Here is a 16,216-nt window from a genome sequence, read left to right on the forward strand (position 1 = left end):
CTTCCTTCCTTCCTTCCTTCCTTCCTTCCTTCCTTCCTTCCTTCCTTTCTTTTTTTTTAAGGATCACTTCTCTTCATCTTATCTCAGACTTCCTGCTCTTCATCATTTTTACTCGTATCTATTTCTGTGTGTCATCTCAGGACAACTCTATAGCTACAATGAGTGGGTATAGTTTAGAACCATTAGGATTTTCCTTAACTTCCAAACTTGACCTAGAATTGCTGTCATTTCTGGGTGTGCCACCAAAGAACTCTTTACAATTGGCTCTTCAAACTCTTACCCATTTTTTTTTTTCTCTTTGTGGCCGACTTTGTGGAAGAGTTCTCTAAACTTGCTGTCTGCATTTGTTTATTTTCCACTCCTAAGTCACTTCAGTCTAACTTGTACTCCATTACTCCCCATAAGAACTCTCACTAAGTCAAAAAATTCCTCCAGGGGCACCTGGGTGGCTCAGATGGTTGAGTGTCTGCCTTCAGCTCGGGTCATGGTCCCAGGGTCCTGGGATTGAGCCCCGCATTGGGCTCCCTGCTTGGCGGGAAGCCTGCTTCTCCCTCTCCCTCTCCTCCTGCTTGTGTTCCCTCTCTCGCTGTGTATCTCTCTGTCAAATAAGTAAATAAAATCTTTAGAAAAAAAAAAAAATTCCTCCATATTTCTCTGTTTAGTGAGCAGTTTTCAGTTACTTTCGAATCTGACCTTTTAGCGTTATTTAATGATATTGACTATATCCTTCTTAAAACTCTCTCCTCCCTTGGCTTTCTCAACATTATATTATCCTGAATTCACTCTTACCTATGTGTCTCTTTTCTTTCTTTCTTATCAGGCTGTCTTCCTCTACCTGGCTTTTAAGTGTTGAAATTTCTTAAGGCTTAGTCAAGGATTTATTCTATTCTTACTCTATATAGTCTCCCCTTGGGAAGCTCATCCATGCCATAGACTTAGTTACCACATATAAAATTAGGACCTCCAGTTCAGTTATCTTCTCTGAGCTTTAGACCTAACTGCACAACTGCCAACTTAACATAGCTACTGGACTGTTTCAATGCAGCTCAAATTCATCAGTTAAAAAATTTTTGAACTGCCTATCACCAAACTATTGCCCACTTTAGAAAATAACACTTTAATTTACTTCTTAAACAAGAAAGCTGGGAGAAAACTGTGACTCCTTCACTTCCTCAACTGCCATATCAAACACAGTCTATTTCCTTTTCTATTTTTAACCTTTTATTTAAGATTTTTTTAAAAAAATTATTTGATAGAGAGAGAGACAGTGAGAGAGGGACCACAAGCAGGGGGAGTGGGAGAGGGAGAAGCAGGCTTCCTGCTGAGCAGGGAGCCCCATGCGGGGCTCGATCCCAGGACCTTATGACCATGACCTGAGCTGAAGGCAGACACTTAACAACTGAGCCACCCAGGCGCCCCTTAACTTTTTTAATCAATTTTTTTTATTAAGTAAGCTCTACACCCAACATGGGGCTTGAACTCATGACCCTGAGATCAAGAGTCACGTGCTCTGCTGACTGAGCCAGCCAGGTACCCCCTGTTTTCTTTTCTAAATATTTCATGAATTGATCCACTTTCCTTTACCTCCAATATCACACTGATAGTCCAAATTATTTCCCTTGTCATTTGCCTATATGTACTAGTCAGAGAAATAGAACCAATTATATATGTGTGTGTGGGTAGGGAGAGATTGAGAGAGATGATACTTTTGTATAGGAATTGTCTCACATGATTATGGAGGCTGAGAAGTCTGAGAATCTGCAAGCTAGATAATCAGGAAGGCTGATATTGTAATTAAGTCTGAATCTGAAGACGTTAGAACCAAGGAAGTTGATGGTGTAAGTCTCAGTCCAGGTTTAATGGACTGAGAATTGGTGGGGAGGGCTAATGATGTAAGTCCCATGTGAATCTAAAGGTCTAACAACCAGAAACACCAGTATCTGAGGGCAGGAGAATATGGATGTCCTAGATCAGGCAAAGAGAACAAATTCATTCTTCCTCTGCTCTTTTGTTCTAATTAGCCCCTCAACAGATTGGATTGCACGATGCCTACCCACACTGGTAAGGATGATCTTTATTCAGTCTGTTGATTCAAATGCTAATCTCTTCCAGAAATGCCCTCAGAAACACACTCAGAAAAAATGTTTTACTAGCTATCTGGGTATCCCTTAGCCCAGACAAGTTGATACATAAAATTAACTATTACAGCCTAGAATACAGAACTGACTAAAAACTATTCTCCTCATATCTTATCTTTTCCTCTGCAATATAGTCTTTCTAAAGCAACCAGATATTTAAAAATACTGATCATGAGACACTCACCAGGCTTAAAAAATTTCAGTGAGATATTATTGATCTTAGAAAAAGTAAAATAAAGACCACAATCCTTAAAGTGGCAGTAAAGTCCCCAATAGTCTGGCTCCTTGCCATCCCTGAGGTCTCTGGCTTCCCACCTTTGTCTCTGCTTTTCACTACATTGACCCCAGGTCCCTGGGATCTGCCTGCTCATTTCTGCAGCAGGGTTTTGCATGCTTCCGTTTTTCTCTGTGAGGAACATTTCATTCCTCCTTTCTCTTTGTGTAACTCATTCATCCTTAATATCCTAGCCAGTTGTATTTCAGGAAGCTTTCCTTGATTCCCAGTATAAATCAGATATATGGGATGTATTCCCTCACAGACTGTGATTTCCCTCAGTATACCTATCTCAATTCCTAATTACATGTCATCACTGTGATTATTTGATTAATATATGACTCCCCTACATGCTTTAGGCTCACCGAGAATAGGGACTGTGTACTTGTTGCTCATCATTTGTATCACCAGCACATAGCATAATTGCTACCACATTATAGACATTCTATAAATATTTGTGTAATTAATAAATTAATCTTGGCAAATGATTGGAAGCAGAAGGGCAGCTACTTAAGGAAAACTAATTTGGAAGGAAAATTTAGTTGGCCAGATAAAAGTAATTAGTAAATTCAACTCCTGATGCAAAATGATTTTTTTTTTTCTTTTTCTACTTTGTTCCAATATATCAGCATCCATTGTATTGGTGATTTTTAAGTATGGCATAGCAACGATGAATTACAAGCAAAGTTTTTCAAAATACCCATTTTCCCCCCCAACCACCCCTCTAAGGACTAACATAATCTTGCTGTGAGGTGAAATGAAGTGTGGATAGTATAGTACCTGAGAAACCAGTTGTTTTAGAGTGACTTGGTAAGTAATTCATAGGTCAGTGAATAAAATACTCTTAACATGACTATTTGGGAAATTGAACTAAATTACCTGAAAATCAAAAGCAAATGATTGTTAAGATTAACTACTCAAAACCATTTAATTAATGAAGGTGTATGTGTGTGTGTGTGTGTACTGACAATAGTTATGTAATGCTGTAGGGAACTGCATGAGACAGGGAGTAGTGACTTGAAATTGGTGACATGAACATAGATCTGATCATTGATAGCCATGTGTGCCATCTTAAGGAACCACTTATGGGTTTTCAATAGGAAAGTAACAAAGTCAAATTTTTGCCTAGAATTTCTGGTTCTCAACCAATACGGTAGTGTGGTGGATAGAAGTAGGAGATGATGGTTCAGAATTACCTAGGGGATTTTTTTTTCAAATTACCTATGCCTCTACATACCTAGAAGGTTTAAATTATACATCTGGCAAGTAGGACATCACCTCTTGCTCCCCTGTCTTGTTAAAGATTTTTGAAATAGGTGGAAATGTGTTCTACCTTTGAGATATGGTGAGGTTAAAAAGTTATTGAGCTTGGGGAGCCACTTAAAAAATATTATCCCTCTATTGGCTGAATGGAGATGGGTTTGGGAAAGTAGAGAGAACACTTATTCATTCCATAGATATTTGTTGAGGGTCACCATATTCTAATTAATGTGTGGCATGACCAGTAGGCATGACCGTGACATATTTTTATGTCTGCCTTCATGGGACTTACATTCTCATGGGGAGAAAAATAAGAAACAAGTGAGCCTGTGTAAGTGAAAATTTCTGTTATTTAAGTTCAAGGAAAGGAATAAAGAGTATCCTGTTATTGAGAGTAATAGGGAGGGGTGGAGACTTCCTTACCAAAGGCCTTTTGAAAGAGGAAATACCTAATCTTATAATTGAAGGACAAAAATCCAAAGGAAAAACATATTCAGAGAGGACATCGAGCCCAAAGACCAGCAGAGGGAAAGAGGTTATTGTGCTCTATGAATTAAAAGACCATTGTAGCCTGTGGCACTGTGAGCTGGAGCTAGAGAGCCAGCCAGTGTCTTGTACTGAGATGGAAGGTGATCAGGGGCTGAGTCATGCAGGTTTAGTTCATGGTAACAAGTTTATATTAAGTTCTCTGTGTGAGGAAGAGTCATGGAAGAGATTTAAGTGGTACAGTAAATGACATTTTAGCTCCTGCGTGGAGAATGATTTGGAGAGGGCAGAAGTGGAAGAACAGAGACCAGTATGGGAGTTATTTCAGAATTGCAGGAAAATTATGGAAGTGACTTGGGCCACGGTAGGAATATTGGCAGTGAGTAGGTTTGAGATTTGTATTAGATTTGATTCTTTACTATAGTTTCTCTGGTACCTAAAAGGGGGGATTTGGTTGTTACTCGTTGGAGAATTACAATGGAAGTAGCTATGGAAAGGCTAAAATTTTTAGTGAATGGAAAGGATAGTTGGTAGGTCAGGAGATGGCAGGATTAAGGTGGAAAACTGTTGAAATGGCTAAGATGGCTTGTACTTCAATGGAGCAGAATTTTGCAGGTCAGAAGGGGAGGAATGATCTAGAAGCAGCAGGAGAGCAAGAAGGACTCCTACTCCATCTTCTTGCTGCAACTGAGAAAAAGAACGTCCTCTACTTGAAAGGGTTAATGGAGAGATAGTGACTTTGAAGAATATCCAGGTTACACTTAAAGCAGGAGGATGTAGGAATTATTTAGAGAGAAGGGTGAGAACTTGGAGGAGTTTGCTGATCCTTTACTGAGAATTAACAGAGCAACAGGGGAAGCATGTGGGACTGTAGAGAAGATATTCTTACGTTTCTGCAGTTAGAGCAGAGCTTTCTGAGCAAATTTTACTGAAACTTGGAATCTGAAATAAAAGACAAGTTTGGGAGTTAAATCATGACTGAGTGAATAGTGAAAAACCATTCAGAGAGATTTACCTCCCTGGAGGCATGTGTTTCTATTTTAAGAGGGGATGAGACTGGATATACTGGTCCTACCTTTTCCCTGGAGAATTTATTTACATTCCAGAAGGTTAGGATTCAAGATCCTTTCCATTACATTTCTAAGGAAACTTTCTTGGGAGGGGAGGGAACAATGTTCTCTCTTTTATATGAATACCCAGGTTTACATTTTTGAGTTCTTCATCTATAATACCGATGCCCTATATGTAGGATGATATCTAGCTTTCACCACATTTCCCCAGATGTAAAAACTGGGACACAAGAGAACTACACATTTATTATTTGTTGTAAGTAAATAAATCAGTTCTGCTTCAGAAATCTTGTGTGTGCATTCAGGATAATATTAATAAATACAGATATCAAAAAACTTAGCAAAGGTTTTGTCATGAAAAAGAAGGACAGTAAATTGTGTCAGGTTATATAAGAATGCATCCTCGTGATAAATATAGGAATGTTCCTGGTGAGGGGTGCCTGGGTGGCTCAGCCGTTAAGCGTCTGCCTTTGGCTCAGGTCATGATCCCAGGGTCCTGGGATCGAGCCCCGCATCAGGCTCCCCGCTCCCCTGCTCTGTGGGAAGTCTGCTTCTCCCTCTCCCACTCCCCCTGCTTGTGTTCCCTCTCTTGCTATATCTCTCTTTGTCAAATAAATAAATAAAATCTTTAAAAAAAAAAGAATGTTCCTGGTGATAAAAGGAGGAATGGAGAGTTGTGATATCCCAGAGGCAACTTCAGTAAAATTTTGTTTTAGTTAAGCAAGAGAAGATGAAGGTCTATAGTTGGTCATTTGCTCTAAGGAGGGAAGAAATTTGAAGACATATTTTAGAGATTTAGATTGTCAGGAGTTGGTGATGGAGTAGATATAGAATGTTAGGAAGGGAGAAGAATCAAAAATGACTTTGTAACTCTCCTTATGTAATTGGGTAATTGAGATAATTGACATTTAAAATACAGGTATAGGAAAAAAATGAGGAAGGGAAGATAACTGATTCAGTATGTGGCATGTTGATTTTTTTTTTTTTTTAAAGATTTTAAAGATTTTATTTATTTGCCAGAGAGAGAGAGATCACACAGCAGGGGGAGCGGCAGGCAGAGGGAGAAGCAGGCTCCCCACTTAGCAAGGAGCCCTATGTGGGACTCGATCCCAGGACCCTGGGATCATGACCTGAGCTGAAAGCAGACACTTAACTGATTGAGCCACCCAGGCATCCCAGGACTTAATTTGAGAGAGAGAAAGAGAGAGACAGAGCGTGCAATAATGAGTGTGTGTGAGTGGGGGGAGGAGCAGAGGGAGAGGGACAAGCAGACTCTGCCCTGAGCGCAGACCCTATACGGGGCTTGATTGCAAGACCCTGAGATCATGACCCTAAGATCATGACCTGAGCCAAAATCAAGAGTCAGATGCTTCACCAACTGAGCCACCCATGCGCCCCTGATATGTTGATTTTTAAACATCAGTATTATTAAGGTATAATTTACATAAAATAAAGATAAATTTTTTTGGGTGCAGACAAAAAATCGTGACAAATATATGGTTCACTGTCAAAATCAAGTTACAGAAGACTTTGTCCCCTCATATGTTCCCTCACTTTCTTTTTCAGTAAATCTTTCATAGACATCCAGCATCTGGAAAACACTAAATTGTTTTCTGTCCCTAAACTTTTGTCTTACCATAATATCATAAAAATAGAATCATACAGTATATAACTTTTTGTATCTCATTGCTTTCAATTAGCATGATGCTTTTGAAACCCATGGATGCTATTCCATGTATCAGCAGTTTTGTTTTGTTTGTTTTACTGCTGACTAGTATTCCATCGTATAGTTAGATTACAATTTGTTTATTCATTTGTTTAGTCAATGATATTTGTGTTATTTCCAGTTTTTGGTGATTATGAATAAAGATACTATAAACATTCATGAAAAGGTCTAAACTTAGAAGAGATACCTGAGCTGATTAAAACTTTAAGAACTCCTACTTGGGGGAATACATAAAACCTATGACATATATGTAGAGTGAAATGAGTAAAGGGCCAAAAAAGAAAACCTTAGAAAATCAGCCTTTAAAAGGTAGACAAGGAAGAGGAGGCCCTGGTGGAGACAAAGAAAGGATAATAGTGAGATATAGTGTGAACCATAAAAAGTGTTGGATCACAGAAACCCAGAGAGCACAGTTATAGGAGGTCAAACAATGTTTAAAAAGAAAGAGATGCAAAGCATGTCTCATGAAGCAAAAGCCAAGTTAAAGTTAACAGCAGTGAGCTGAGTTGGGTAGTTCCGTCACTATTAAAGAAATGAGTTTAAAATAATTTAATGTGGGGAATCAAGGATGGCTTCAGGTTTAGATATCTTCAGGTTTAGACTGTTGCCTTCAGATGCAAAGTTTTGTTTTTTGGGGTTAGGACTATATTTCTGAGCTTCATTGTCACCTTATGAGACTCAGGTCTAATGAGGGAGAGTTGGACAACTCCATCCAGGAGGTACATGTCCATGGTGGGCATTTCTACGTTAAAGTTGCTAAATGCTATAAGGGTTTTTACTCCTCTTGGAGAACTGGTTGTTAAATATTTACTAGCACACCCCTGCCTACAAAAATCAAGAATTTTGGAAGTCAGAGAACAGGGATTCCTTAGGTATGGAAACAAAAGTTCAAGGATGAAATTACATGTCTGGGAAGGGAAGACGATTGGTCTCATGAAGCATTTGATCAATTGGCAAAGGATGCCAAGACTAGAGCTTAATAGAGAACTGACCGTGTCTTTTATGCTTCATGCTAGGGCCAGAAATGGTGTCTTCAGGTAGTTGTGCATGACTGAAGTGCAAGAATAAGTGGCAAGTGTCAGGCATTATTATGTGGAGCAGGAGGTGACAAGCACTGTAATATTGCTTCTTTATTTTTCAACAAACAGAATTATTACTATTAAATCATCATTATAAAAGTAGCACTGATACATAGCATTTTACTGAGTGCAAAATTCTAATTATTATTTTTTAAAAACCTGAATGTGATCGAAAATTGCCCCAAACAAAAATCTAGAATATTTAGAGGATTAGTTCAGATTACGACAATAAAAAGCAATGAATTTATTCCCATAATGAAATTAGTAAATGAGATTTGTCTAATAGCAAATAAATATGCTACATTCATTTGGAATTATTTTCTTTAATGTGGATATTCCATTTTACATTCATATCTACTATTAATGATAATTGTGAAATAAACTTCATACTGCTATCTTTGTATTAAAATTAGAGAAGCATTTTGTTTCTTTGTAATTTTTTTTATTAATTACAGCTATGTATATATTATTCATCATCTGTGGTAGCAAACTGTTGCTATTAGAAAGATTGAATAATAGTGTATTCCAACAAGCAAGGACATAGAACACAGGAAAATAGACTACCAGAGCAGCTCAATATATTGATAACTCAGGAAACAGGTAGGCAGCCAGGTAAGTCGTGTCAGAGGTATCTGTTGGCACGAAGCAGAATTTGGGATTTATAAACAGAAATTTTCAGTTCCCAGGGCGAGACAAAGATGGATGGCTAGTAAGAAGGAAAATGTCATGGCACAGGTGCTGGAGGACCAGCCACATTACAAAGCTGGGACTAAAGTCAGCACAGGGGAGAAAGGTGGGAAAGAGCTTCAAGTTAGACTCAGGAAGATGACAGAAACTCAGTTACACAAGTGAGCTGTAAGGTGGACCCAGATGAACAGTGGGAGTCTGGGCTGTCCATCCGGTTCTAGAGACCTGGACAGAGCTCCTTCTGGGTCCATTAATTGTAGTTAGGATTGTTCTTTAAAGAGTGGAGCAAAGCTGACTCTGTAGGCAAAGTTCAAAGTGCTTAGCTCTAAGGAAAAGCAGTCAAGGGCAAATGAGTTTCATGGTTAAGCTTGAATTTATTTGCCTGTTATTGCTCTGTACACCTTTATATTTTTTGTTTTCATCTCTGTGCGCAAATAAAAAATGAAGAACATTGATGAAATTTAGGCAAAAAGTCTCCTTTGTCCAATTTTCTTCATATTTTAGGAAATGGAATTTTTGAAGTATACATTTTAGACATTATTCCATGACCTTTTTGTTGAAATACAAATTCTGTAGTGTTCTTTTGTTTTAAAATGTATTTTTGAGCATATTTGAACTAAGTACTTTGACTGACACTTTTTATAGATTGATTCTTGGATTTAATGGCTCCAGGGATTTAATTAACATGTTGTCTCTTCTTTCCTCCTGATCATTGATGAAGCTGTTAAAAGAGCCTAACTGGACCTAACATTGGTCCCAGTGATGCACATAAGATCTTCCAAACAACTTCATAAACTGTTACTTGTCACAACTCTTCAATAATTTTAAAACAGCTTGCAATTCATATGTTAACGCTGGCAAGCAAACAGATGTGTTTTCTCAAGTATTATTTCTTGAGACACCCTGTCAAAATATGTCCCTAAAATTAAACTTGCTATCTTCAAAATATTGCTTCCAAAATAATTAATATAGTCAAATAAAACTATGAACTTTATCTACTTATAAAGATTTAAAAAAATTCTAGGTATCATAATTTTGTAAATTAGGATAGGTAAAATAATGTTCACAAATATTATAAATATGTATATAATAGAATAAAAGAGTAATCTCATAAGATTATAGACAGCAATCATGATAAAAATAGAGACATTCTAATTCTTGGTTTAATGTTCAGTCTAATAGATTGGCTTCATAGTTGAGAGAAAAAAAGTTATATATACAATTTTTAGAAAACAAGGAAATCAGAAGATTACTTGAAGAGAATTTTCTATCTAATAGTTCTTATGAAGACCTCTTATCTGTAATACTTCCCCCTTTTCCACTAATTATTATTCCCAGAATCTTTTAAGATAACATCTAAACAGGTAAAACTAAACAATATATGCAGACATTTTTGTTGAGTATTAGAAGCTGATATGCAGTCGCATTTTTGTTTTTGTTCTTTTAAAGATTTTATTTATTTATTTGACAGAGAGAGAGACAGCAGGAGAGGGAACACAAGCAGAGAGAGTGGAAGAGGGAGAAGCAGGCTCTCTGCTGTGCAGGGAGCCTGATGTGGGGCTTGATCCCAGGACTCTGGGATCATGACCTGAGCTGAAGGCAGACGCTTAATGACTGAGCCACCTCGGTACCCCTGCAGTTGCATTTTTGAAGAACAATAGATGACATTGGTGACACCTAAGAATATGCCATTTTAAAATAAGCTTGGCATTAATTGCCAATGGAAATTCACTGGTTTTAAGAATTTATATAGTGCCATCTATCTACTGCTACTCTGAGCCTGACTTATGCAGCCATTTTATGAATAATGGCATTTTATATCAGAGACACAGTTTACTAGCTTGACTGCATATTCAAGCATTAGTCTACATTAAGCTTTATTATCTATTTTTAGGTTTTATATTCCTATGGTTTTAAAATACATTCTTGGCCATTTTCCAAACTCAACACTATTTTAAGTCCAAGGTCCTTGCCAAAGTTAGAAAATTTATAATGAAATGAACACTTTCTGTTGTTATCAAATGACAGTATTTCCTAGTAGTTATTCTAAATTATAAGTATAGCTTTTTATTTTATTGACAAATAAGGAATCATATCCTAAAATAAATTTGAAGCCTATGCCTTCAAAATTATCTTTCTAAGATTTTTATGGCTGCTCATTTTTCTTGTGGATAAGTAATCTATTGCAAAGAGATTTAAAATATTAAATAATTATAGTGTGTTGGTTGATGAAATTAAAAATACTACTTCCAAGTAGCAAAGGATAAGAAAAAAAATCATAAAGGGACTTGATAATGGAGACTTTTAGAGAGAAAGAAGTCTTTTAGACTTTTTTCATTAAATACTACAAGCCTCAAGATAGTTAAGACCAAACCCACAAGAAAATGTTTTCTACCTTATAATGAAAATTTCTTTGTATATTTCAAGATACTTTTCATGAATTACAAGAGAGAACAATACTAATGAGGTGAATACTGATTGACTGGATTGTTCTCACTTTGTTAACCTGGCCAATCACATTGAGTTTTGGCTCATCATCCACACAGTCCCTAGCAGAGAAAATTGTCAATAATCAGAGAAAATCAAGGTAGAAAATTGATGCTTTTTGGACACTTGGAGCAACATAGGTCAGGATGCCCTTTAAGAGCACACTAACAAGATGATCCAGGAAAGATACCGCCAGTTTGGTTGTGGAGTGTCATTTGATCATTGTTAGAGTTTTCAAAAGACCTTAAAGCTAGACAGAGTATTGTTTTAAGATGGTTATAGGCCTAGGATTAACTTTTCCTGTTTCCCTTTTCATGCTTTTTTCTGTACTTCTCTGTCAATAAATGCGGAAAAGACTGTCCTACATGTTTATAGTTACAAAAATGAATTGGGATATTTCTGTCTTCTTTAAATCAATATGAAGCAGCAAGCACTAGAATAGAATCTCTTTCACACACCTTTGTTATATTATTCTCACGCATAGCCCTTGGGTGGAGATCATAGCTTTGTGACAGAGGGGAAAGTAGACCTGGTTCCAGTCCTTGAACAACACTGTGTGATTTTAAGCAAGTCACTCAACCACTCCACACCTGTTTCTTTTTATGTAGATTAGAGGTAACAATATACAACTCACATAATTTGTATGAGGATTCAGTAGGTGAGAAATGCATAGCATTTGGCACATTAAAGTCACTAAGTTAAGAACGTCCACCTCTTATTATTGATCATGTTGTCAGTCTCCCTGCATGGAACTTTATATTTCCAGTAGTTGACAAAGAATTTCAAACATACAAGGTCTCACTTCCAAGTACTAAAATTCTTAAAACATAATGCAAATATATACGATTAAAGGCACATGCAAAGACATTGAAGTATAGAAAACCTACAAATGAAAACTTCATTCTTTGGCACCAACTTTAGACCTAGGATGGAACAGACACAAGTTCTTTGCTTTGCCCAAGTAGATTTTCCTTAACCTAGGAGTTATCTCTGTAATCTTAATAAGTGCAGTTCCTTTAACTTTTTTTTATAACACCTTATGGCTTGAATGTATAAACAAAATTATAAAGCGTATCTGAAGTGTGAGATATAGTTGAAATCCATTTGTGACATATGTTAAAAGTGTTAGGGAAGTGAGAGTCATGTGATTTGCTCAGGAGACTTAGTATTTCATCTCTGGTGTAACATTTAGAGTGTTCTTCAGCTACTGAGAAAGTAACACATAATGTGTGGCATACCTCTCACTTCAGTAATCAACAAGCATACAACAGTACCACTGCATGAATAACACTGAATATACTGGTATCATGAGGGTGTTATGCTGCTGCTCCTTAAATTTCACTGACTAAAATACTCTTGAATCAGATTGTGTCCAATTCAACACGTAGCCCCATAGAGCACCCACTATTTACATTTCAAGTAACAGCATTATGCTGCTAAGTGAGAGAGCTTATGCAAAGTTCTTAGTGCTAAAAAAAAAAAAAAAAAAAACCCTCCCACCAAAACCCACATGTACTATCAGAGCATAGTTCCATGGATAATATTTCCATCCTATAATATTGCTCATACTTGCATTGAGTTTGTGAAACTTTAATCAGTGATGTCACATACACTTTGTTGACCCAAATATATCCGTCTTGTTTTTCCATTAAATTTTTACTAATATTTATTAGTATTATTAGTATTCACTCAGAGCAGATAATGTTTTTTTTTCAAATCTAGATATAAGAAATTAAATGTTTTAGTTTTACTGGCACTCATCAACTTCACTTTTGTGTAAAAAACAAGAGATTCTATCTGAAGAACTACAACAATTCCTTCTCCTCATTTAGGTACCTGATACCAATAGATATTGTTAAACATTTCATGCTTCAGTAATCTGGAAGTCAAAATTTGACCAATATCAAACACAAAGAGAGGCAGCGATGACTAAAAATAAGCAATATAGGCGACTAATCATCAAGAAAAATTCTAAGTGAGGCTCCAACTTTAGCACCTTGAAGAACATATAATTCAGATTTTTTTTATTTTCTTTCACACACAATTCTAACCATATGCTTACATAATTTCTTAATCTGTGAAGATAGTAATTTGAAAGAGGGAGTCATACTAAACATTTTTAATAGTAGAGGTTCTAGCTTAAGGAGAGAGAAAAGCTATTACAGAATATATAATATTTAATAAATACATTCAACAAGTATTTGTTGTGTTTTTGCTACATATACGGACTGAGAGGCAAAGATGAACAAACACATCTTTAGCCTTAAAGTAATTAAGAGTGATTCACATTTGTTCATAATCTTTTTAGGAAAAAAATGGAAGTTTGACACATAAAACAAGTTAAATTTTATTATCTGCACAGTTTTCTTATGTGAATATCCTTCCAAGAATCAGACAAATTAGGTGATAATGAACATTTAAAATATCTTGCTGTGATAGTGGATGATGCTAGGGCACTGAACCTTAGCTTAATTTCAGAGAAATTCTGCTTACTATATTTCTTTTAGGTGTGTATTTATTCCATGTAATGATACATTTGCTATAATTTTAAGGGCATCATTGCTACAAGTGAGTTTTTCTTACTTAATCACTATAGCTGCTCATTCACTGTATGTATTACTACAGTCACCTCTCCTCACTGTTTTCATTTAATACCTGCCATGTCCCAGATACCCTACTGCTTGCTTCTAAATAGGACATAAAAATGAACAAAAATAAATTTCTTCCTAGAAAGTATTCTTATTCTAGATGGGGAAGCGAACACATAAATAATGCATCACAAAACCTATAATGGAGATATGAATTTATTGGTGAAAAAGCTGGAATGAGCATTTCTATCTAGGGCAGCTGGGCAAAACTACATAGGAAATGAGATAATTAAGCAGGGTATTAAAAGATGAGTAGGCATTTCCAGATGGAGAACAACTGGGAAGTATTCCAGAGTATGGGACATAGAATTTGGAAGTAATGGTAAAAATTGACAAAGTTTTGAAGAGTACAACTTTCTTTAGGTAGATAATCCTAGAAGTGAATAGAAAAATTAACTAAGGGCAAAGATTGTTTTGTGTAAAATGATTTGTGGGATTTGTGCATTGTTAATGTGGTTTTTTGGTGAGGGCAAATATGAGAGTGATTATGAAAATAAAAAGCAATTGTCCCCCAAACTTTCATATCAGTTTGGAAAAAGGTTACTGTCAGTCCCCTTTCTAAGTATGGAAAACTATTATTGAAATCATTGAGAACACCTAATTCCAACTTGTTTCCTATATTTTTGTTTTGTTTTGTTTTATTACACTGGACATCCTATCAGCTGCTAAGACACTTAATAACTTGTGTTGCTAGAATACCTAGCTTCATCCTAGGGAATAGATACCAATGCCATGTGGGAACAAGGATGTAAAATCTGAGGGCATACTCATTAATATTTAAATAATAAAAAATTAAAATAATAAAATAAATAAAATAAGAATAAAAGTTGGTGGACAGATATTCATATAGGGTATATACTAAGAATAATGCAATGTATAGAACCATAGACTCTTAGAGTTAAAACAAGCAAACAAACTAGGGGCCATGAAGCATTACTTCTTTCACAAGTAAGAAATTTTCCCACAACACCCTGATGCATGACCATTCTACATTTTGTCATTTTCTCAGTGCTAATTTCTTTTAAGGAAATCCATTTACCAATTCCTATCATTTAAATGTCTTCCTTGTATGGAGATGTAATCTGCCTCTCTATAACTTTTACCCGTTGATCCTAGTTTTGAATTTCAAAATGTTTATAATAAGTCTACTTTCCTTTATACACATTAGGCTTTCAAATATTTGAAGATTGCAGTCAAGCACTTCTCTCTCCAAGCTAAATACTCCACATTCTCTTGACATTTCTATAGAGATGTCTTTGGGGACCATCACCACCCCTGCTCCCATTCCCTGCACACTGTTGAGTTTGTTAACTCCATGAAATAAAGAGAAGGTTCACACTATAGCCTTGTTTCCTTTTTGGAATAATAGCTCATGCTGATTCTGTGTTGCAATCAATTGTAGTCTCGTCCAGCCTGAATTTGTATATTTAATTGTTGAATCAAACATGGATATATGAATCTAGATGAAAGCCTTAAATGCCATGTTTCTGCTATCCAAAAATTTTGCCATCCCACTGAGATTATTGCATTCTGAAAATATACTAAATATGGCTTGTATGGCTTCATCTGATATGTGATTAAAAATAGTGCACAGGATAAAACCAAGGACACCTTCTAAGACATGCCCTTAGAGGCTGATTTCTAGATTGAACATAATCCATGAGTCAACTCTGTTCATGCATCTGAGTCTACCTGTGGGTACTATTGTTAACTATCATGTAGGAATATCATGAGAGATTCGTCAAATACCACCTTCCCAAATGGTTTTGTATTAAACTTGATGGCTGGGCCTTCTTCACTTGTAAGGTGCTGTATTTTCCCTTTTCCCTTGTTTGTAACACATTTTCTTGTTCATTCAGTTTTTAGTGAATGGAATGTAAGGCATGCAAGAGGTGACCTTATGCAGGTGAGATGTTAAGCAGAGAGACAAAATGTTACCCATTCTTCAAAAGATTTAAAATATCATTGGGGCACTGGGTGGCTCCGTCATTAAGCATCTGCCTTTGTCTCAGGTCATGATCCCAGGGTCCTGGGATCGAGTCCCGCATGGGGCTCCCTGCTCAGCAGGAAGTCTGCTTCTCCCTCTCCCACTCCCCCTGCTTGTGATCCCTCTCTCGTTGTGTCTCTATCAAATAAATAAATAAAATCTTAAAAATTAAAAAAAAATCATCAAAAAAGATTTGAGGATTCTTGAAATAAACATATAAAAAATTTACTAAAATTAAGGGTCAAAGTCATGTTAGCTACAGATGTAATTGTTATTGTAATTACAGTAAACTTAGACACATAGTTTGTTGTTACTCATTGTCTGATCAAAGCAAGTATTCAACAGTTGGACTTTTTCTTACCTTAGGCTCTATA

This window comes from Phoca vitulina, unplaced genomic scaffold, assembly GCF_004348235.1.
Source record: "Phoca vitulina isolate PV1807 unplaced genomic scaffold, GSC_HSeal_1.0 scaffold5, whole genome shotgun sequence".
Lineage (NCBI taxonomy): Eukaryota > Metazoa > Chordata > Mammalia > Carnivora > Phocidae > Phoca > Phoca vitulina.